The sequence below is a fragment of the Cynoglossus semilaevis genome, chromosome 1 (assembly GCF_000523025.1).
Source record: "Cynoglossus semilaevis isolate Cse_v1.0 chromosome 1, Cse_v1.0, whole genome shotgun sequence".
Classification (NCBI taxonomy): domain Eukaryota; kingdom Metazoa; phylum Chordata; class Actinopteri; order Pleuronectiformes; family Cynoglossidae; genus Cynoglossus; species Cynoglossus semilaevis.
Genome location: NC_024307.1, coordinates 33,027,695 through 33,052,209, shown reverse-complemented (window position 1 = coordinate 33,052,209; position 24,515 = coordinate 33,027,695). Strand labels below are relative to the sequence as shown.

The window sequence follows — 24,515 nt, the reverse complement described above, 5'->3', positions numbered from 1 at the left end:
TTTGTGAGAACTGGTAATCTCACGTGCTTTCGGAATGATCGTGGAATCTCCTAATATTGTGCAAGTTTGGCGCCGCTGCCGTGACACACTCGCAGCCGCAACGCATGCAGTGGAATATCAGGTTTAGGTGGTCATGGTAGCGGTGGTTTTCGACCTCATTTACTTCCCTCTCATCCCACACTCCACCAAACACGCTGCCTTCAAAACAGTGAGCTAATTGAATGGGGGACAGTGAGCAGGTTGAAAGGAAAGATTAGATAATATAATGAGAGGAGAGCATGTCTGCACAATTACAGCTTTAATTAAAGTCTGCCAGGATGCCAGAGGCAAAAAGGCTGCTGGCCAATACACGTAAAGGTTATCTCTCTGGTAGACAAACATGGGGGGAGAGAAAAAAAAAAATATCACCTTCATTCCTGAACAAAATGACCTGCATGTGACTTAAGTTTCCGTGCACAGTTTCAACAATGTATTTTAGATATGTCTAAATGATAAAGCCGCTGAAAACCAAAACTGATATTACAGGTATGGGAATCGAAACAGGTGCAATTCAAGTAGGATCGAATCTCAAAAACATTTGACCTAAATATTGGTATGTAACGTACAGACATTGTAGTTGATAATACCTGGCATCTGTCAGATTTGACTCATACCCCTTGACTGTTTCCCAGAGACATATCTTCTTCTTCTTCTTTTTGTTTTCCAGGGGTTGCCACAGCGAATCATTGATTTCCTCTGTATCTTCTACTCTGACTCCAACTATCTGCATGTCCTCCCTCACTGCATCCATACATCTCCTCTTTGTCTCCTACCTGGTAGCTCCATCTCTAACATTCGTCTACCAATGTATCCACTGTCCCTCCTCTGCTCATGTCCAAACCATCTCAGTCTGGCTTCTCTAGCTTTTTCTCCAAACCTTCCTGTCTGTGTTGTCCCTCTAATGACCTCATTCCTGATCCTGTCCATCCTTGTCACTCCTAAAGAGAATCTTAGCATATATAACTGTTTCCAAGAGATATATAATTTATTTTATTTTTTTTAGTTGTGAAACAAACTAAACCATAATTGGTTATAAGCCACACTGCTAGATATGTTGTATCGCACCCTAGGAGTGTATTTAAGTTGTAAGTTGAGGACGTGCTCTAATTCATGACTTACATACAGTATGAAATATAAAAAATAAAAATGTAATTATTGTTTATACTGTGTACATTTACTCGGAACAAATGGTAAATATAAACTGCATATTGAACAAAACATGAAATTTCACTTCGGACTTGATATTAGCTGAGGTTAAATTTTCATAAATTAGCATAAGTTAATTTTGGTACTATTCTGCACTTGCCTTTCGTGCAGGTTTATGTAACCAGTGTGGCGCTTTAGCTTCTGTGAGAGACAGTGCAGGGAGCCTGCTAATGTTACAGAGATATTGGTGCGGTTTCAATAGTGTTTTTGTATTCAGGGAAAGTCATTGTACTCAACCAATTTGCATTTTGACCGAGCGCATTCTGATCTGCTTCAATTATACATTATTATAGACTGACCACATTCAGGCCAAGTCGATATTAGACCCTGTATTGCAGATTTACAAACAGATCCAGCACACCGCTGGAGTCAAAATATATGTCATGCCACATCATTGCTTTGTTAAGTGACAACGTAAGTATTGCATTAATGCTGCAAAAAAATGGCCATTCAAAAAAAAACCCAAAAAGTATTATTTGTATAAATAAGATCTCGTCATCAAGCGGAATTTAGCTCACAGTTTAACCTAGCCTATACTTAATGCTAAGTACGCATGCGCTCATTACATTTATGATTTGTGTCGTTTGAACCAAGCAGTACTGTAATGAAAATCCTGGGGGCAGAGTTTCACAGTACAATTAACGTGTGCCCATAAAGGGAACAGCAAGAAGAAGATGGCAAATCAAGGTTAGAAAAGGAGGAACTAATGCTTTATTTAAACGGTCCACTGACGTCAGATGATGTCTGACTCACTGCCTAACAACCGTGTCAAATCTGCAGCACGCAAACACGGTGAAATAAATTGTCAAAGTTTAAAGAGCCATTAAAGGTTTTCACGTCAGATTGTAGTTTGATAAAAGTCGAGTTAAGCACCTTCAGTCACATCAGGTGAATGGGACTCATTTCGGAGTCTACAAAACTTCAAAAAACTAACACAGCAAACACTAATCAGCGTAATGAAATGCAGAAAGAACGGAAGATAATGAATGACATCCACGTACAGATGGCAGAACCGATTAGCCAGGGGCTTGTCATAACTTGAACTCTGTCCAATCATTATTAACTTAAGTCTACACTTGAAATTGTCTGCACAGAAAACTGATCCAAACGGATGTAGGAATAATAGCTAACAAAAACTTAAAATGAGGATTCATCACGACATTTTTTTTTAAACCAATTTGCTTTTGTATGAACTGGCAAAGGAGCCGTCCAATCAGAGTTCATTCAAACGTCCATCATTTGTCACTTCAAGTACAAGCGTGGTAAACCATTTTGCACATGACAATATGTGAGGTCGGGTTAGATCGATGTGTTTGTGGCCATGTGTGTCCACATTAGCACATCCGTGTCTACGCTCTCAAATAACACATGCACCATGTTTATGACGGTGATGATGACTGAATGAAAACAAGAGGCTGTGGGGAAAAAAAAAAAAAAAAAAAAAACACCCAACAGGACTGTAAAGAGATTGAAGGAGAGACAGATATAAACCGTGAAGGGACTACATCGATGCAGCACTCAATAATCCAACTGCTTCCCGCTCGATACATGTGCTTGTGCTGCAAACAGCCTTAAAAGCTCCATCTAAAATGTTTATGAACAGTGCCTTCATAAAATTCACCAACAATCCATTTCTCTTCACAGACATGCTAAAAGCTCAGCTGCAGTCTTGACAAAGAGCTCTACAGAACACGGAAATCCAGTCCTGAAGAAAACCCTTTAATTTCTATGTCATTAAAATATTTTCCACTAGTGTTAGCACTAGAGCACGATCAGAAGACCAAGAGAAGGGGCCTGTGAAAAAAAGGGATTTCCAATTTTCTGGATAGTCATTCAAATATTTTCCACTATCAGAAGACCATATATAACCCCCTCCACAAAGAGAAGGGGCCTGTGAAAAAAGGGATTTCCAATTTTCTGGATAACTGTTGATGATTGATTTTTTTTTAGAACTTAAATTAATCCTGGTGCAATCCTGGTTTAATTCCATTTTGTTATCCTGGCCACATTTTACGACTTGCCATTTCAAAACCCGCCTCTGAATTGAAAAGGTTAAAACTCTACTGCCACACACAGGATGATAGTTGATATTTAATCTCCACTTTAAGGCCCTAGAAATGTTTATATGAATGAATGCATGCCGTTAGAACTCCAATGAACCCATGCAAACCTATATGATTGGTCACATCGAAGGGACATTATGTAAAGCCCATGATTACACGGTTGGCTTCCACAGCTTGTCGTACACTGAGTAGACGTGACCCACGGTCACCTTTGTTTGCCCCCCCCCTGCCAGCAATTTGCAGCGATGAGAAAGAGTTTGGCCAAGCGTGTCTCAGAGCCGGGGCAAATGCCATCCAAACACACATAAATAAACTCATTAATAAAGGGTATCAATGCTGTCTCACATTCCATCAAAATGCAAAGTGCTGATGTGGATGTAGCCCCGGGGGCACGCTCCATATTCCACTCAATTATTGGCCAAAGCTGTAGTGCCCTATTATTTTTGCAGTGTCACTCCCTTATTCAGTGGCTGATTCAATCTGACTCACTTTCTTAGTCACCCCCTTCCGTTTCTAAAACAGACAGAAAAAAAAGGAATTATAATGGACTAACATGGGTGTTTTGTCCTACCAGGAGAAAGATGAAAGCACACAGGTGACAGGCGTCCCCGAGTTCTGATACAAATTAGTATAAAATCCTATTAGTTTGGGTCGCAAGCTGGAACAATGAGTTCACTAGCCTCGGTGGAGCAGTTACTGAAATCTGTGACCCATCATAATGATGCATCACTGAGCTACCAATTCCTTCTTCTAACATTATACCTTTACTCCTTTGTCACTGCCGTCCTGGCCATCACTGGATGATGCTGTGTGGTAAAATGGTTTTTATCCAAGTGCGAGCAAGAAATATACTTTCTGGTCGAAGGCCTGCTCTCGTTGACATGTTTTCGCAGTGTAAAATATTATCACTTTGCCATTTTGACTCACTCTATTTTTTACATTTCTTGAGGCGAGACAACTTTAAAGAAAAATCCATTTTACTTCAAAGCTAGTAAATTGTACAATAGCACTTACAAAACTCATTGTAATTAAGACGCGTTCAAGGCCGTCATCCGCTATTCACAGGCCAGCTTTTGAGGACTGCATCTGGTGCTGAGATAACACATCAGAGATCACATTTATTAACACAATTAGTAATAAATAATTCTGCTGTTATTCAAGTGAAACATTGAGGAAATCATTCAGCTTGGGTGAATATGCAGCGGCCGCGTCCTCTCTATGCGTTGTGTTAAATAATTGCGGTAAAATCATCAGCTTAGCGTACGTCACCTTTTATTTCTGGCATAAAAAGTGAAAACAAAGTCAGTCCATTTTGTAGCAACATACAAATGGTCTACTTTGCCATTTAAGAGCGCGAACATCAGATATATATATATAAGAATAGGGTTTACACTGATGAACAGTTGGACTTTTACGTAGAACTGTTACCCACAAGCAAATGGAATGTGTAGTTCACGAAGAGTAAAAACTATTCAAAAATTAAAAACTACAACGATGTGGTGGACCAAACTCAATATTTTTAGAAAAATTGACTGCAACTATGCATATTTTTCCTTCTCTCCAGACCTGTAACGTTGATTTTTTTTTTATATATGGGAACAAACCTTTTGCGTGAACATCCAATCTGGAACGAGTGTAACGTTGATTATTTTTTTTATATGGGAACAAACCTTTTGCAAAGTTTTGCGTGAACATCCAATCTGGAACGACCCAAGCTTGATATTATAAAGACATGAGAAATTAAATTTGAAATAAGACACACCTTAGTGGTTTTCTCTCTTATATGTCTCTCTCTATCCCTAACCTTTTTTTTTGACGTAAATCTTTTTTTACAGGCCAACAAAAGAACAACCAAAAACAGTGGTATACTGTATTATTGTGCATACATCACTAATACTACATCCCGCCAGTATATAGTGGCTATATAATGGCCGGCCAGCTCTAATACACATTTGTGGGTTAGGTTTTAAGGAATAATTTGTACATGTATTGTTTTCAGCTCATATTAAACAGGCCTGTTGACAAGAGATGGACCTAGCATCACAGCTACTAGACCAAATTCATCTCATCAATAAAGACTTGAGTAATTCCCTGTCGACAAATAAATCAATATCTTACAGTTTTCTCCCTGAAAACCTCTTAATCCACCAGTTTTATGTCTGACTGCTTTGTTTTTCTTTTTAAATTTTATGTCAAAATCCAATATAATAGTGTTGATGTGTCAAACTCAAAACCATGGAGATGCCAAGGCCACATTTATTTCTCTTAAATACCATTATTGTTACTGAAAGGTACTGTTCCATTTTAAAGACTGATGAATACTAACGTTGAGCCTAGAGGTTGGCTTGACACGTCTATATTTAGCTGCATGTACTACGCAACAGGACACAATGCTCTTCAATAGCTTCTCAAGCAGCTGGAACCATATGTTGTTTCAAAATAGGATCTGTCGCTTTTCAGCAATTAAACCATTCACTCGAATTTTGAGTTGAAAGCAATTACATACATGCAAGGGGAAACAACATGTCTATTGCCAAACATCCACCCACATGCCCACCTATGTACATACACAACATGCCATCCATCCATCCATGCAATGCACAATCTCAGCATAGCAGCACCGCGTTTGTGCCAAGACCACTGTGTGGCATCAGGGTATATAGATAATACAGAGGGGGGGGCAGAGGGCAGATCGAGCAACTGTTCTCATCTACAAGCCTGGGGGGCTGATAAGGGACTGGAGTGAGACCATGACCCAAGATGTGCCGTCTCAATATGGGCTGCGTGAGCATCCCGGGGTTAGCTTCTCCGACCATAAATTATTCCGCGCTCATGCTTCCCGGAGTACCTGGAGACAGCTTTGTAGAGACAGAGTCAAGGGGCTTTGACTGACAAAGCCTTTGATCCCACAACAGCTATGCACACTATGATCAGCTTCTCTCCGAGGGCGGGAAGACCAGAGCTCTCCCGACACTTCCTCCCAGTGAGCTCCTCCTTTTTTTCCCTCTTCGTCTTCATCAATGTCTCAGCCTTTGTCCGACCTTTTGCCATTCGTGTGTTTTTGGGCTGAGGAACTTAAACTTCAATTAGCTGATAGACTAAAGATGTTAAGGGCTAACCGGGGAGGCTACATACAGTAACAAAACCATTTATTTGCCCCGGTCACTGCAGTAGCCATTACGAAAGCGACTACTGATTGAGACTAATGTTACCAAGGTTTGGTTTGTAACATTTTACGACTGACGATTGGGTGAGGGTTCATTCACATATGACCATGTTCCAAAATAACCTATTACAGATGGTTTTACCAATAGCAGACACACAAAGACCAATGTGGATCACACCACCAGTGCTATGATTGGGACGTCAAATTTAACATCATTTTTATCAATTCATATTTTTTAACCGTCTTTTTTCCATTTCAAATGAAATAAAAAATCCATAAAGAGGCGGTAAACGTATTTGATTTTTATAAGTCAGAATTCACCTACTGAACATAAATCACTTACCTCCACTAACACAGTGGTAACATCATAATCTAGGACATAAAAACATCAGAAGAGTCTGACTTACACCTGGGAGCCATAACGAGAGCAAAAAGTTCTCACAAAACAACAAAAAAACTAAAGAAAGTGAATGTAGCACAACACAATATACATTATCAAATTAAAGTCAATTCTAGTCTAAAATTGTCTCAATTAAGACAAAAGATATATTTAAAACAAAAATCCCGATCATCGAACGGGATGTAAAGATTAACACTACTAAGTTCTATAAACTATAAACCTGTTTTTTTTATTTAAAAAGGCACACATTTGAACCCACACTTCTATTTTTAACATAAAAACTCAACAACACATCATCACTTGAATGGTTTTGATGTGCTAGACCGAAAAAAGGGACAGAATTCTAATCTTGTAACTGTTTAAAGTAGAATTTCACTTCAACACAATCGTTTCACCAATATCCTTGTCACCGTGGTGACAATGTGGTAATTATTTGGATCTAAAATTAGAATAAAAATTGCAGCGGTACCTTTTGGTTGGCTAACCTTTGTTGGCGATTCACTTAGCGCTATGGCTGGGAGGACACTGTCATAACACCATCTGGGCGATGGGGTTATGGCCGCTATTTGAATAGTCTGTAGGTATGATTTATATAGCTCATCGCTGCAATAACACTGTTCTAAAACTTTCATGTACCAGTCTGTGTCGTGCCAAGAATTTGAAAGACGGCAACACATCATGGTATAAAACAGATAATAACTTAAGGTTTTAGTTCATTTATGATGATTTAAAGCCATTTAATGGCTTGCGTGCCAATGTGTAACACTGCAGGGCTCATTACAGGATTAACAAATACACTGTATATTTTCTCTTCATACCATTTGGTTTAATGTAGATTTCCTGTATAGGTGTTTAAAGTCTACTTAGTGTCTCATTTTGATGATGTATTGAGGTTTCTACTGCAGAGTATGTTAGGTGTAACAGGCATGGGTTTAAGAAAAACATATTTATAAAAATAAAAATAAAAAAGAGAGCTTGCTGCAAGTGCATCAGTATTGAAGGCGTATTGGAATATTTTGATAAATAAAGTCCATGACCTGACCTGACTTAATATTTTTATACCAATATGATGCAACTCCTTTCACCAGGACCAGCAACCCTGAATTCCCACGCATAAGCCCTGAATTGGCATCTATCTCAGAAAAATAAAAACAAGGTTTAGTTTGGGTGTTCTGTTGCATCAATGCTGCAAATAAAAATGATTATAAAATAAAAGGCTGCAGCCTCAGTCGGTGTGGAGGACTGAGGAACAGATGAAACAGCCTCGGGCTAATGTCAAATTTTGGAAACAGGCTGGAAATGCGTGCGTTCTTTTAATTTGATGTCATTTTAATTTGTCAGGATCTCGAGAATTCCTGGGTTTGAAATTTCTGAAGTTTTACGCAGGCATTTCAGGTTCACAGTTTCTGAAAATTCACAGTTAGCAGTGCAGTAGAGCACAAAGGTGTTTGTCGCTAAATACAGTAAAGGAACTTTTGTTCTCGCCGCTTCTTTCCGGCTGTGCACTTCTCACACAAACCCCCTTTGTCTACATTGCATATGTTGCAATGCTATAAATACAAACTTAGCAGATGTTCTCACCAGCAAGGCTTTGAGATGTGATGTGAACCAGTGCCAGCAGTGTGAACTTTCTTCAACTCTGGCTCAATGACTCATTAAAACGTTCACCATGACAATCATTCCATTCACTTACATCAAAAGACGCAACTTTAAGGGATGCTCAATCAAAATGTCTTAAACATCACTAGATGTTCAATAAATTTAAACACAGATATGCCACACCGACTGTTGCTGAAGTGTTCATTTTAACCAACCATTTTGATTCAGCTTTAGTCGTAGTCCTTTTGAATAAATTGCTACATAGTCTTTGTTGCAATTTGGAGACAATTAAAAAAAAAAAAGGTGCAACTTTAGGTTTAATCAATAAAATATCAAAACTAGTCTGGTTGAGTAAATTTAAATTCCAAAGACCGGACTAAAATACACTGTGTAATACTGTATATTTATGCTTATAAAATGCACTTAAATACTTTAATAAAATATTAATCATGATTTTATGACATTCTAATAGGAAACTGTTATACTGATCTTTATCATTATCATAATAATCATTATTATTATTATTACTATTATAAGTGCAGACTGGAATTGAACCACATAGCACAGGAGAAAACAAGACCATTCCCCTCTGCTCATCCATGTATTGGCGGACCACAGCCTAAGTCTTTAAATCTTCTTTCCTGTCTTAAGGATTATATGCCAACCTCATGCAAAGATCTCAATCGCACAGATTGCATTGATTTGTCAAACAATCTAGATAAGAGTTAACTGCATTTCATTTATAATATTTACGATTTTGGTGGGGGACCATTTGTACCATAGTTTTTCATTCTTATTCAATAACAAATACTACTTAGATGTTGCAGATTATGAAACATTTGGATTTTTTTGGATATTGCTGTTCTTTACAGAGAAGGAAGATTTGCCACATGAGGTGGGAATGATCGACTCAACTTTGGGGAGGGTCAATTATACTGTAACGCAGCCTCCCAGGAGAGTTATTCTGTTTATATGGGCAGTAGTAAGTCATGGATGATAATGACGATGTATTTATTTATGACTCCACATCCAGCATTAGCCAGGCTGCAGTAAAACTTGGCCCTTCATGTGCTTGCATGTGCTTTGATGTTCAAGTGGTCTCAAGAGAGAACCGTCAGAAACACAAGAGAACGAGTCACTAAATGAAAAAACTATGAGATAAATACTTTTTACTTTTTTTTTTCTTTGTGATCAGTGAATACAACGTGCAGAGAAGCATTCATCTCAGGCACAGACAAGAGCATCCGGAGAAGTCTTTCTTTGGTGTTCAGTCATGTATGGCAACCATCTGCAGCAAGTGTAGCATCAACTGAATTTCAAAGAAACAAGTAAGATTTGCATGAGACCGTTAATGAGGCAGAGAAGGAACTAGGGAACAGTGGAAAGAGGTTGACAAGTCAGAGAGACAGAGACACGGGTCGGTGTGCTGATCCAGTGTGTCTGAAGCCTCCTGAGAGAGCTAAGCCTGGGAGCTTATAAAGAAGAAGTAGATGGAAACAAGGCAGAGGTGGACTAATCAGGATGGCCCCGAGGTGAAAAGGCTTAAATCCTAGTGGCTGGAGACTTGCGTAAGACAGGGACCCTTCTCACAGTCACATTATCATTTTGCCATCTTTGATTTGGATGTGGTTGGGCAGAAGTCCAGCCTAAAATATCAAAAAACGTATCTTGCTTGTTTAATTTGGCGATCTTTAGAGTTAGATGTTTTTATCTTCACTGGGAAACGACAAAAGGCACAACGATGAGAAAACTGTTACTTAAAAGTCACTGTATTGTATTCACTTTTCTGTAATCAAAAGGCTAGCCAAATTAAAAAAAAAAAGAATTGGAGGATTGGACTTTCGCAAATTTAAAAAAAGAATTGGAGGATTGGACTTTCACTTAATCTTCTTGAAACCCAAGGATGAAGCAGCAAAGAATTAATTTGATTGAAGTGCTCAATAAGTTTTGTGGAGAATAGTTAGTTATTCAGTTTTCCTATTTTAGTATTTTAGGAGCATCAACTGGATAGGCCATTGTTTCCCAAAGACTGGGTCGCGACCCTCAGGTAGATCGCAATAGAATTTTGGCGGGGTCCGTCTCACATCATGTTTCTCAGAATAATGTCTATTGACTTGGGTCCCGAAGGTTTTTTGACTTTTTAAATATGGGTCCGTAGAAAAAACGTTTGGGAAACACTGTCCTAGACGTTATAGGAATATACAGTTCCACCTTAAAACCAACTCTCCCTACATTATGTTCCAAAGTGTTTCTGCTTGAATTCTACCAAACAGTCCCAGACGTTGACATACTGATTTACATCACACACTGGGAAAATGACCAACTATTAATATTTCATATTGTGTTCCTATGGCGGAAATTTCACGTATTATCTCAGGTGGAATGAAGAACTTTATATCAGCAGAATGTAGTAAATAATTAAGAACCTTTTACCACCACTTTTCTCTCTTTCCATCTTCTCCTTCTCATCCCTTTGCACAAGTGGCAGTAGAAGGTACTCAGCGCCGGAGTGCACTCCGAGTTGGCTCGGGCTCAGTTTTTATTTGATATGAGATAAAAACAAAATCCATTTTTAATGAACCCTGCACATATTCAATGTGTGTGTGTCAGTACGATGGCCGATGTGGTCCACTGGACGCCAAGGACTCCACGAAGGACTTTACACTCAAAAATCACAGGGCATCTGTAAAATGATACCTGGCAGTAGAGCAGTTTAAGAGCCAGCTTTGAAAGAGCCAAGCTGGAATGAAACCAAAGTCGTTAACAGTCAACTTTAGGCTATTGATTTATGTTGTTATAGTGCTGGGAGCACGTATGTGTTTGGCACTGGCATCACACTCACCCCTGAGTCTGCTATTAGCTATCATTGTCAGGCATGATCACATCTAAAGCTAATGGATGTCAGCCACTGGGTTAGTTTTAAATGCATCTCTCCAGTGTGTTCTTTAGAAATGAGCCTTCACCTGTTGGACTATCAAACCGTTTTCTCTTCTATAGCGTCACCATAAATATCACTGTAATCCACAGGCACTTTTGGTGGGTACACCTGCACAAATACAGCCACAAACTGCTAATCTGTTAAAGGGACAACGTGTAGAATTTAGAACCCGTGTGTCATCTTACAGTTCTCTGAACTCCAGCTGCAGTGACAACAACTGCTGATGCAGAGTCACTCTGTCAGCAGCTCGTTTTCCAGAGCCACCACTTCTGCTTCTTGCTCTCGGAGCTGCTTTGCCTGCACATTTAACCTAATCAGCTGTAAACCTCAGGTGTTTGTAAATTGATCCAGTAAGGGGGTGATGTCTGCAATTTTGTCAGACAGCCGGAGCACCCAGATGCAGCACAGCAATGCAAATGGGAAACTCATGATATAAGGCAGGGTATAGAAATGTCTTTGTTATGTCACACGGGACAAACTTGCAAGTGTAATGCTAACACCTTCGAAGGAAAGGATTGGAGATAGCAGAGCTATTGCATGGATTGGACCTGGGATGCGGGAGCCAATCCCAGTAGCATTCACAGGCTCATCTTGGGACAATTTAGACTGGCCAAGCATTCACAGACACATCTTGGGACAATTTAGACTGGCCACTTAACTTAATGCTGCTAATCAGTTCTTTGGAGTAGATTGGATGGTAAGTTATTTTGTAAAATCACTGTTTTTATTGTAATAGTGTTGGTTATATAGAGTGTTTTAAGTAAGTGGTTTTCTGTCACTTTTGTGACTCACCGTTAACTTCACAGACAGAGAAACACGCCTGTAAGATTTCCAATTTAAACATCAAATGCCAATGTGACAAACCAACAGCATACTAGTAACACACTGCAGCGCAGTCTAAACAAACAGAGATAGAATGATTAGATCAAATTTAATGTCCTCTTTTTTAAAATGTGCTGAAAGTGAAACTACTGTTTGTGTTCACAGGACACACCACTGTAGTGTGCACTGCTGCACTGACATCACATGAATGGCACAATAATCGCTTTACAGTGATCTCTCTCCTATCGCGGTAGTTGAGTTCCAAGACCTACCGCGAAAAGGAAAAATCCACAAAGTAGAGGCGGGATAGTTATTATATTATTTACGTATATTTATATATTTACGAAACCTCCCCCATACTGTTATGAACCCTCCATGAAAGCCTGGCACAGCGCAGGAGCACACATTATTGTACATAGAAATAAAGGTTGTTTACTGTCATATGTGTCAGTGTCTTCGTATGAAGCCTGAGAAGATGATCAGAGCGTTTAGGAGGCATCGTAGGACGTTAAATTAGGGTCAACATTCACCAAACACAACAGCACTAACTTTACAACAACGTACTATATGTATAACAGCGCAGAGCAAAGTAAACAAGAGGCGGACAGACAAGGGGAGATGCTGAGAGCAAAGTGAACAAAAGGTGGACAGACAAGGGGAGATGCTGAGAGATGCTACGATGCATGAGCCAATCAGAGAGAGGAACAGAAGAGCATGCTGAATGCTGTGTTTGATCTCCTTTAGGTAAACAAAGCTACCAGCGATGTCTTTTGGTTTGCGAAAACTTCAACAGAACTGAAAAAATCTGCGATGTACTGAGGGAGCCCTTCCACAGAACTGATTTTTTTTTTTTTAAAAATCTGCGATGTACTGAGGGAGCCAAAGGAGAACCATGATATAGATATCTATACACACTGTATTTTGATTGATTTGTTTTCTTAATCTGGGGAAGCCAAAATAGTAATTGGAATCAAATTTTGTTTGAGAGCCCAGCCCTAGCACATAAACAAGAAAAGGGGGCCATTTTATTTTTAATAGTACACTTTTCCACTAATATAGGACTAATTGCATTTGCAGTGAACAAATGTATATTTGATGAAACATCTTACTGCGTGCCATATTTCTTTAAGGTATAATTGCTTTAAACCACTTAAAGGATATGTGTAAGTTAAATGTTTTTTTTTAGTAACAAGTAGAGATTTGCCATCTTTGCAAAACCTGCATCATTTCAGTAATCTTCAAAAGCTGCTGCTGCGAGTTATGGTATGAATTGTTTGTGTCCTTATTAGTGCTTTACGCTGATTATAGTCTCCCTTAATGTTAAACTGTAGCGTTGATTCAACCTGCCATGGATTTTACACTTTTATTTTTTTTAATATCCCATTAGGGAATTTAAAACTCCTAATTATTCTTTAATGCCAGTCCCAGATATTCTTAGAGTATACAATGAAATGAAAAATGATTCATTCAACAGCCGTTTGATCATAAAGTCAAAAACGTAATTACAAATGACAGAGAGCTGGGGCGCGTAGAGAGCAAAGCAGATGTTTTGTCAACCAAATGCTTTCAACACGGTTCTAATGTATTCAGTCAGGAGGAGATGATTTAAGACACCACGCTAAAAACATCCTCGTTTTAGGTTCACACGTTTGTAACGCGGGAGGTTACCTGCTGTGTATGTCTCAGCACAGTGCTCTCTTTTTTTCCTCGCTCCAAAAACTGCTAAAAATTTAGAGGCAAACACCCCTTTAATTATACAAAATACAGTGTCGTTTAGAGATTTAGGCGACAACTCGCTGCAAATTCATTTTAGCAGATGGTAGACACGCCTATATAAATGAGTATCGTCTATGTGCTTTTCTTCAGTTTTGTCAACTGTTTATTTTCAACAGTTTCAATATAAAACACTTATATTATGACTATATATTGACACAGGAATTCTGGTTGTATATCAAAACAGGCTGTAAGGGGATTTATACATTTATCTGAGGGAAAACTGTCAATCAAGAATAATAATGATTTATTGTGATAAATCATAATCATGATTAATCAGGAATAAAATTAAAAATTAAAATAAATCAACATTTCTATTGCTTGTTTTAAGCTTTAGGGCCACAGGGCAAACTAAAACCCTGGGGTCATAGTCATGTTGAATACATTTCATCTGACTAATTTCACAAAATGGTTAATCTTATTAACTCCACAGACCAAACAAGTAAACTGGCCTTAGCTATTTTTCCACATTCACTCTCATATTATTATATGATTTTTGGCTGATAAAGGAGCTCATTTACACGTGCAATTTTTTTTCTCTCTCTGAAAGAAAAGGATTAGACAGTGAGATGAAGCCCGACTGTGGGATGTGGGCATACTAAAGATGATGTCAGCTTTGTAACACAAGACTCTGGCCAAAGACCCCAAGGAAGAAAGAAGGGGATCAATCCAGTGGCTCTATTACCCAGCCTGCATAGGTAATGCTCTGAGATGATCCCTCTGGTCTCTGCATAAGAAGTAAGACCTTAAGAAGGATCAGGGTGAAGGAAATGGAGCAGAGCGGCAAAAAAGTCATCAAGGAGAAGGGGGACATAAAGGGAAACTACATTGAGTTTTTTTTTATTTATTTGTATCTTTTCAAACTGTACATTTTCATGGAGCATTTTTTTTTATTTGGAAGAAAGCATTTAAATTTAAACACACTCAGATGTGATAGTTTGTCTCAAAAACCAAAACATAAGAAAGAGCGAGCGAAGCAGAGGTGGAACATACACTAACACACTGCTGTCGCCCCAACCAAGCAAGTGCAAAAGTGATAACAATGGCTGTATTAGCCGGATAATAGAAAGTGGAGTACTTACAAGTTCTTATCTCTCTCTCTCTTTCTAAGTCTGCAGCTTTGACTTTCCCTTTCTGTCTCCTAAACTTCCTCCCTCCTCTCCTGTCACAACTTGTGTAGATGTCAGGATCAGGGAGAAACCTGAGGAGGATCCATTACCCGCAGTCACTGATGCTGTCTGTTAGGTGTGCGGGGTAAAGTTCATGTCAGTGAGTGTAAGTGCATGGCTGTTTGCTTTTGTCTAAACGAAGAGAGTGTAATGGATCATTGGTCCAGGGTCATTTGTGCCGAGGAGAAAAGGCAAAAAAGAGGTAAACTAAATAAGCAAAGTCAGAAGAGCTAAAGATCACAGTCCAGTCGAGACAAGGGCTCATTAAAGAAAAGACAGTCCCTAAGTCGGTTACTGGGTCTTTCTCTTTGTCCACTAGCTCAGTAATGAACCACCTTTTATTACTTCCCACTGCGACGTCCTCTCTCTTTCTAGCCCTCTCAAGTGTTTTTCCCATTGAGAAGTTGAGAGGAGAGTTTCGGAAGTGCTTTAAGCCTTTAAGCTTTTAAGAAGAAAAGCGATGACGTGAGGTTGACGATATATACTTCTGAAACACAACCAATGTGCGCTCCCATATTTGTTGTTTTCAAACTGAGTTGGGGAGACAGACGGCTCCTGTTTTTCTGAACAGTGAACAATGACACTGCCGTGGCAGAGCCTCCTTTCTGAACAGTGAACAATAAACAATGACACTGCCGTGGCAGAGCCTCATCAAAACTAACACCAAGTTTGTTGCAATGCAGATAGAGTTAAGATTTGCACAAAAACTTTCCTATTTTTTTTTTTTTTTTATCTTTTACATATTCTTTCAAAAATATATGTTACTCCTAAAAAAAGACACAAGAGAGGACCCACAAGCAGAAGTTGTGCCGGGCAGTGATGAGGGGCTGTGAACGCTGTGAAGGGGGAAGTGAACTGTTGGTAGCAAAGAAGAAATCCTGTGAAGGTAGAGCTGTGAGGCTGGGTGTGGGCAGTGCAGGGCTATGACAAACACCAGCGGGACTGATGAAACAGAAACTGTGAGAACAGGAAAAACGTAGTAGCATGGAAACAATAACAAGAATTTAGCTACATGACAGTGGGAAACGATCTGGCACCCTGTCAAGTGTGTAGGGCAGTCGGTTACTACTCAGAGCCAGAGCGCAGGCATACACCCATACTCACACACCCATACACAAAACAGACAAAAAGAAAGAGCAGTGACAATAACAAAGGAAACAGAAAAGAAACAGACTTTATACAACATTATATACAAGAAAACCCTCACATATTATACTGTTCTTTACTATAATTTATTTGTAAACAAGGGTGATTTATGTCCATGTCATGCAACAATTAAGTTAAATTATGGATTTGAAATATATTAATTTCAATGTTTAATTATATGTATAAGCATAGTCATTATTGTTCAATAAAAACGTCATAATCGCAATAGGATTACGAATTGTGGGTTGCCATGAGATAATTAAAAAAAAATATGTATGCAAACAGATAAGAAGTTTAGCTTACGCAAAGACTCAAGAAAACTTTGTTATTGTTTTTGTTTTGTTTTTTTTTTTCTTGTTTTTGTTTTGTTGTTTTTTTTCCTTAAAGGTGAACTAAGACATTTATCAAAATGCAACTAAATACAAATTGGCAGAAATTTCCAAAATCAAGGGCATGGGCTACAGCAGTCAGAGAAATGTTAGACGTTTTGTAACACAGTAACCTGTGTAGTAACAGCATTTCGAAGCCTTGAGTGCACTACACCAGAGTCAGCAATAAAATGATCGGATCAATAACCGTCCTGCAGCTCACTTATGTGCACGTGTGTGTGTGTGTGTGCACCAGTATTCTCTCTTCTGTCAATCCACAGCTGGATGGCTGTTTATTCTGCTCATAGACTACATTTGCTGTGGCGAATTTTGGTGGGAAGAGACTCCAAGCCTGCATCAATACACAGCACGCTGGGACACAGGAGAAGGACTGATTGAATGAAACTCTAGAGTGGCATTTGAGAGCAAAGCCTCTGACAACAGCAGCTCAGACTCTTAGCTTTCCAAACAGACACAAAGCCCAAACACAAAGCACCAAGGTTAAATATGAAGAGGCGAATAAGGACGATGGTTTTTATCAGACTAAATGGTGGAGGAATTAGCAGGGAGGTTGACAGTTGTGGTTTTTATCAGGAGGAATTAGCAGGGAGGTTGACAGTTGATTTGTCAAATTATATATTGACTGTGTTTGTGGCCTTTGGAACAACAGCTGATCTCTGAAAGACTAACCTTAATGCACTGTACCTTAATGCTCAACAATTACATTTACAGCACAGAAAGACGGAAAACACAGCTTCCCTAAAACGGGTGCTCACCCAGAGTTTCAGTTGAGCATACGGAAATGGAATGATATGCATTGCAGCAGTTTAGCAAGCACGCATAAATTCTCAAACCTATTTAATCAACTGCATTGTTTATTTATGCTCCAAAATGCTGAGTCTGGCTGCTTTTTCTGGCTCACACAGAAGCATTATGTGCCAGTGAAAATGCATGATTTTCACAATTTTTCTCATTCTACCCTTTTCCATAACCCCTCAGACTGCTGCACTGCAAACGGTTTGACTAAATACACATTTTCAGTTAAACATGGAAGTGGAATGTAAACGCAAACAGCTCACACAACATCTCAGGATGGAGGTTAACTTGTCCCAAAAGATGGACTAACACAAAGCTTCTTTATTTTCATCGCCTGTGTGCGTGTTCAAATTATAACATACAACTGAACAGATCTTCAGCACTACTCAAAAGCATGTCTGTGCAAAAACATCAATGGCAATGGGTCTTTCTTAAATCAATCAAAGGGAGACCGATGTTTTTGCCTTTAAAGAGGTACTAATCCAAAAAGGAAATAAACGTAGGCTGGCTGACTAACACTAATAAATTGCTGCAATTCAATTCCACATTTTCCCCTTCCATCAATTTTCTTTTAATTGATGGAATCTGATTGAAGTAAATGAAATGATAAAGATCTGACTCTTTGTTCCAATCATTTCTTTTTCTGCAACTCATTCGAAACAACTGTATATAGCATTATACTGTATTTTTGAACCAACGTCCATGTAACTGTATATAGCATTATACTGTATTTTACTGTACACGACATACTGTAGTATGACCCGCAAATCACAAAATGAATCATCTCTGTCAAAAACTGGTTTGGAGACAAATATATATATGGCCTCATTTCTATTTTGTCATAGCGTAACATACAAAGTACACTCATGTGAGATTTGTTAGACAGGCTCATATTGACCTCCTGGCCATTGTCTGAAGTCGAACATGCATGTCTTCAATAATATTAACTGTGAAATGCAGTGCTCTATAGGCGTGCCATAAGAAATCCTTTAAAAATCATAGCGTATACCTTTAAAACGTTGCCATCAAGTCAAACTAGGAAATATGCAGTTCCCTTATCTCTACGTCTCGTACCATTTCTCCCTCTGTGTTAATCCGACAGCATCTGCACGGCAACACGTCCAAAGCTGAATTCTTTCCACTGTGCCTTTACATTGAAATTTAATCTTTCACGTCACCGCTCATGTTTTGTGACTTGCTGCTTCTTCCACTTTTTCACTTCTCACTCTGTTTGCCAAGTCGAACAAGGGTGGCATCAGTGCTATTCTATTCCGTATTTTTTTCTTGAAAAACAGGAAACAGTATTTTCAATTCAACTTGTGTAATACTAGCTCTGCTTAATTTCTGTTTGACGGGCTGTGTTCACAATGCAGAAATTAATTCAATATAATTTATTTTTATTTGTTTATCTTTAGTTTTATTGATTTATTGACCGATGGGACGACAGTGTCAGTTTAAAGACTTTTATTTGTTTCTTTTTGGATCGTAATAGTTTTCTGTTAATAAAAAGAAAATCTAACTGGTTGTAAGCATTTCCATCCATGGTGTCCTCGCTGTGGTGGATGAGCTTTCACACCCAGTGAGGACACACAAATGCATTGGAAGTATGCATCTAGTATTTGGGAAGTACACAAATGAAAAAAAATAATACTTGTATTGGTTTGTTAAAAAACAAAAAAAAAACTGACTCCAACCCTGCAACTATTATATGTGTCACATAATAAGTATACGTGTAAACCACACTCACAATCACAGAATAAAGAAAGAAAAAGTAAATCATCATGATCTGAAGAGCCTGCGTTGATATACTTAGAGTTAATCATGAAGACAGAGAAGAAATCATGGATCAGAATTCTTCAAACTGTTTTGCTGTTCTGAATAATGTCCTAGGAAATTATTTTCCATTACCACTGCATCCGGTTACACCATCACTTCCTCAGTAAGTGCAATGCAGCTCATTACACTGATTAAAACGTCACCTCACCTAACAAGGCTTGGATACTGGACCAAAGACTGGACAGGTTTTTGAAGCTACTCATTTCACAAGAAACGCTAACACCACGCTAGTGTAAATGAGATATTTCTTCCACCAATCAGGTGCTAGACAAGACAAGGGTTCAGATTAATGCATGTGCTCACGTATCTATAGGCAAAACACAGGTAAATAAGTACACTGGAAGCACATGTGTGCTCTTCGTCCAGTTCTTTTCCCTTGACCTACATTTTAGCCTACAGCTCAACTAGCCACAAGGGGACTGCTAACAAGATGCTGCCTATTAGCTCCCGGAATAGTTGAGAGTCTTTAACTATGATGTGTCATCAACATGCCGACTTTATAGCAGCTCAGCAATCGGAATATTCCCTTCCGCGTCTCCGATCATCGGGCTAATTAAAGACGAGGGACTCATGATTAATTGTCACATCCCTGTGCACTGTTTACGTAGATGATCACTGCTGATGAGGGGTGATTAAAATTGAACTGCCACTCATATTCAGGCACAGTGTCAAGTACTGAGCAGATATATTTGGATATCTGCTCTTTTACCGGGTTCCCTTTTTACCGTCACTCCTTGTTGTAAAAAACAGAGTTACGACACAAAGAATGCACAAGGAAGAGCAAAACCTCGGAGTTGAAAGTTGTCAAAAGAACAGCTTAAAGCGTTAAAAACAAATGCATTCTAAAATATTTGTAACGTAATACAAACATGCAATTATGTAAAGATATGTATGATATGAGTTGTACGAGTTGGTATGAAATCGTCCAAAACAAAATCCAGATAAAACTCCAAAAAACGTTATATCAAGAAAATGTACTTTTAAATATTTGCACAGCAGCTTTTACCACTACATTTACAACAAGCGATAATAATAATAATAATGATAAGGTTGTAAACTGCAGTCTGCTGTCATAAATGTTGTTTTTTCTTTGTTCCCAGTACACATAAGTGTGTTAGATTCTTTATCCTCAAGAGAAAATAATATTTTCTAGATAAAAAAAATACTCACCTAATAAATAATAAAGTCAATAAAACGTTTAGCTTATTTTGATTGTAAAAACAACTGTCATTTGTATCTAGAATTACAGAGAGAGACAGAGAGAGAGACTTTGTTAGATACAGTTCTGTTAAACACAGTCAAAGCGTGTTGAAGTCAAAATGGCTCCTCAGCTACATTTGCCTTGAAACTAGACTGAAAACAGACAGAGTGGAGGAGGAGTGGCTGAAAGACAAGTAATAAAAAACAGAAGAAAGACAAAACAGTTTGTCTGCTTGTCGTGGGAGAGCCAAAGGACTGTAAACAGCAGCTTTTATTTGAACATCTTCTGAATAGCAAATTATGGTTTTTATTTCTCCAAACTCTGCTCCAGCAGCTAGCAGTAATTAAACAGTTAAACAGTTAAACAGTAAAGTCAGTTACCACAGTAATTTAAGGCTCTTTACATCAGACCAACAACCTTTTGTGTGTCGACTTCTGTTTGAAATTCATCTTTCTGTGTCAATTTACATGTTTTCCTCTTTGTTTCCGCCTTCCAGGTCATCTAAAAATACTTGCTTTTTATTGGCAAAGCTAAACATTTAAAGTAAAGTATTGACAACTTTATTGGAAGTACAAAATATCAGGGATAGGATCATTGGAAATGTGATGCAGAAAAACTATTTGCAATGTTTTGACCCTAAAACTACAGCTTTAAAATAAACTATCAATTCCTTTATGATGTTTCCACCTAACGCTTTTCAAATTCTCTCAGTTGAAGTCTCCACATCAGTAGAAAAAAAAAAGAGAGACTCCTACTTGTGAATCAAGTCAACCCATGCAATCAAAAGCATTAACAAAAACTGGCTTCGTCAGCCTGTCGAAAAGTTCCCTCACTACAATATTTTATTTCCACACTTTATCCAACTATAGAGTGACTCTTACTATTTCGGAGAAAACCATCTTTGTACGAAGTGAATTCCACACATTCTATTCAGTAACCATGTTAACCTTTACTGCACAGGCCTGAGAGAATAGAAGTGTCACGCTTTTTCCAAAACAAAACCGACTTCAACAGAAAAAAGTGTTGCCATTTTCAGTTAAAGTGGTCCAAATTGACCTAAATAGTTGTGAGTATATTTAATCTCTTTTTTCTTAATTTTTTTCAAAAATAGCACCCACATTGCTCACTCTACAACCCCAAAAAATTAGAAAAAAATGTTTAAGTAACGCTTCCGAGACCTATTTTCCTTGTGGCCATCTGGAAGAACCGCTATTAATTGGCTGTCTGTGTCACTGCCTGTGTGTGTGTGAGTGTGAATTCTCTAAATATAAATGAACCCTCACTAACTTCAGTCAGGTGACAGTAGCAGACAGGTAGAGACAGGTCTCTGGGAGGACCCACGGCCACTGCTTAAAGAAAGTCCTAGCGGACACACGGTGGTACCATAAGATTGAGATCCCACTTGATAACAATCTTAGACATTTTCTTCACCCCGCAGAGAGGGCAACAAAAAGGCAACCTGTTCGTGCTAAATTATGCACTAAGTCTTACACAAGCCTTTGACTGCTCTACTGTGGGGCCTTAAACGCTCGCTCTCCTCAGAGCGAGTGTCTGCACTAAAACCCAAACCACAGCGGTGTCTCGGAAATGCTGCTCTGAAATGCTCCCAACCCATCTATGATTTAATCCTCATTACGCATGCCGACATCTTCTCCAGCTCCACGCTTTCAAACCTCAGTCTGCCAAACGATTGTGGGCCGCTACAAGTGAACGTATTGCTGCGGCTGCTTTTGGGCAAGTCAAAAATGAGTGTTAATCATGTTTTGTGATTTGCTGCTAGGCTATGTTGCAGATTTTTTTTTTTTTTAAACAAATTAATTTCATGCTATAGCAATTGCTTGCAGATGCAGATCCACTGACAGAATCAGCACCAAAGATGGGCCTTTAAGACCAGGAAATGTTAAAAGCAGTGATAGGTAATAAGATAGTTAGGTCAGGGCAGTGTAGGCCAAACCTTTTTGAGCCTCAGCGTACATTTTTCATTAAGAAAATCCCAGGATGCACCACCAAACAATACATACTGTATATATATATGTAATGAAATATGATGAACTTCAGTTTCAAAACTCATTGTGAAGCATGGGCCTGTTTAGGAAATACCATGAACTTCTAGTTTCAATTTACTCATTGTGAAGCATGGGCCTGTTTAGTTGAACACAACCCTAATATACCTGCAGGAAATAAGGGAAGACTGACTCATCAGCCTGCTTTCACCTAGCACCTAACAATGACACATTATTTGCAGTAAACAAATAATTGTGAGGAGTGAATTTCCCATGGCTCACCTGATCCTCTCACGACACACTCCGTGTTATGGCACAGTGGTTTGGAATCACTGGGCTGGGCTATATTATCTGTTTTCCTTCACCACTAAACACTAGTGGTGAAGGAAAACACAATGGTGTATTGTGACTGTGACAGGCAGACGGAGGATTTGTGTCCTAGCGAAGGTCCTTTATGTCTGTTCTGTAGACATTGTACTTTAAACAAAATATGTCTGTTTTGCTCAAACCAACAGCTCCCATAGTGGCAGCTGAGATTGATGAGTGCGTTCAACAGCTGCCGAACGTTATACGCAATTTCATCACAACAAAAATCGTCGGTGATCTGCTGTAACCAAAGCAGCCATCTGAATTCAACTCTCATTCACACATACCCGCACCTTACGGCTCTGAAGGGAAGTTTGTTCAATTTGGGAGAAACGTTAGTAAGACAAACAAATCTCTGCAGTGTCCGACTGTAGGCCTTTTGTTCAACGACTGCATCCATAGCTCTAAAAAAATATACAAACTTCCACACGAGTTTCTTCTTGACCTCCTTTCTTTAATAACGAGCAAGCAGTGATGCGCCGAAACTCAGCATGCCTGCAACACTGAGCCATAAGGCCTGGACTAATTCAATTATACAAGCCTTCACATACCAATGGGTAGCAGCTCTTCAAGACAAACTCTGAGCCATCCTTTCTCTGTAAACAAGAAAATATGAGAGTTTTCTGCCCACAAGCGAGGGCGCGCTGTACAGCCAAGCATCCACCTTCAGTCACACACAAACAGAAACGTATGCACAAAGAAAACACTGGCCACAGAAGCAGTTTAAATTCAGTGTTGGTCTAACAATTGTACACACATAGACCGAAAAGTCACCAGTCCAAATTAAGAAAGGAAATGAGTCAAGAGTACTTCCAGGAATGACTGACCTTCTTGGCATGTCTAAGGTTTACGATGTCAGTTGTAGAAGATTGAAAATATGCTACAACTACAGGCAATGTCACACGTGTGTACATCTTCTAACACAATACTTTTCACCCTCCATCTATAGGCAGTGGGCGATTTTTGGCGATGGCAGGTTAAAAATGGGGACGCATTTGAGTCATTTTGCTAAAAAGGGGGACAACAACACCCTCGGAGTAGGATGTGGTAGCTGAAGAGAAGGGGAGGAAATGCAAACTTCATACAGGGCACATACATATAGGCTCATACATAAACTGTATATTGGAGTTATTTAAACAAAGTTTAGCTTCTTGGTTGCATGAGTTTGGAAACAACTTTACTTCAGTAATTTCATTAACATTACAATGGTTAAAAATGTCACACATTGCAGCGTACTTTCATTTGTATGAATTAACACACTGGCACAGGACTTTAATTAAAAGTAGTCAATTAGCAAGTTTATATTATCAGGTAGTTTACAACATCAAAGCACCATTTGTTCATTTCTTATATTTAACCTACACAGATATATGAACATACACAACATAAAATGAATCTTTTACATTTTTCCAACACTTTAATATTTTTTACATGCTAACTTGGTTTAAAAAATATACCCTGTTTGAGATTAAAAAAACACTATCTGCTTTTGTTTGTTGCATGCCCATTATGTTTGAAACGTCTGCGACTTCACTTATATCACAGGCAGTGTGGCCTGCTTGACTCATAAAAAAACTTTTTTTATTCCTAATATTTTGTTTCTG

The 24,515-nt window shown here is 38.7% G+C and overlaps 1 protein-coding gene across 6 annotated transcripts in view; it reads right to left on the bottom strand.

Moving 5' to 3' along the window:
• The window catches only part of nrxn2b (neurexin 2b), a 572,664-nt gene that overhangs the window by 530,780 nt on the left and 17,369 nt on the right, over positions 1-24,515 (bottom strand). For 5 of the 6 annotated variants that reach the window (XM_025054502.1, XM_025054515.1, XM_025054513.1 and 2 more), the window contains exon 1: positions 18,515-18,732. The exons of the other annotated variant lie outside the window; for it this stretch is intronic. The gene's annotated coding sequence lies outside the window, so the exon portion shown is untranslated. Of the gene's footprint in view, positions 1-18,514; positions 18,733-24,515 lie in introns of those variants that run through there. 6 annotated transcript variants of the gene reach the window in all.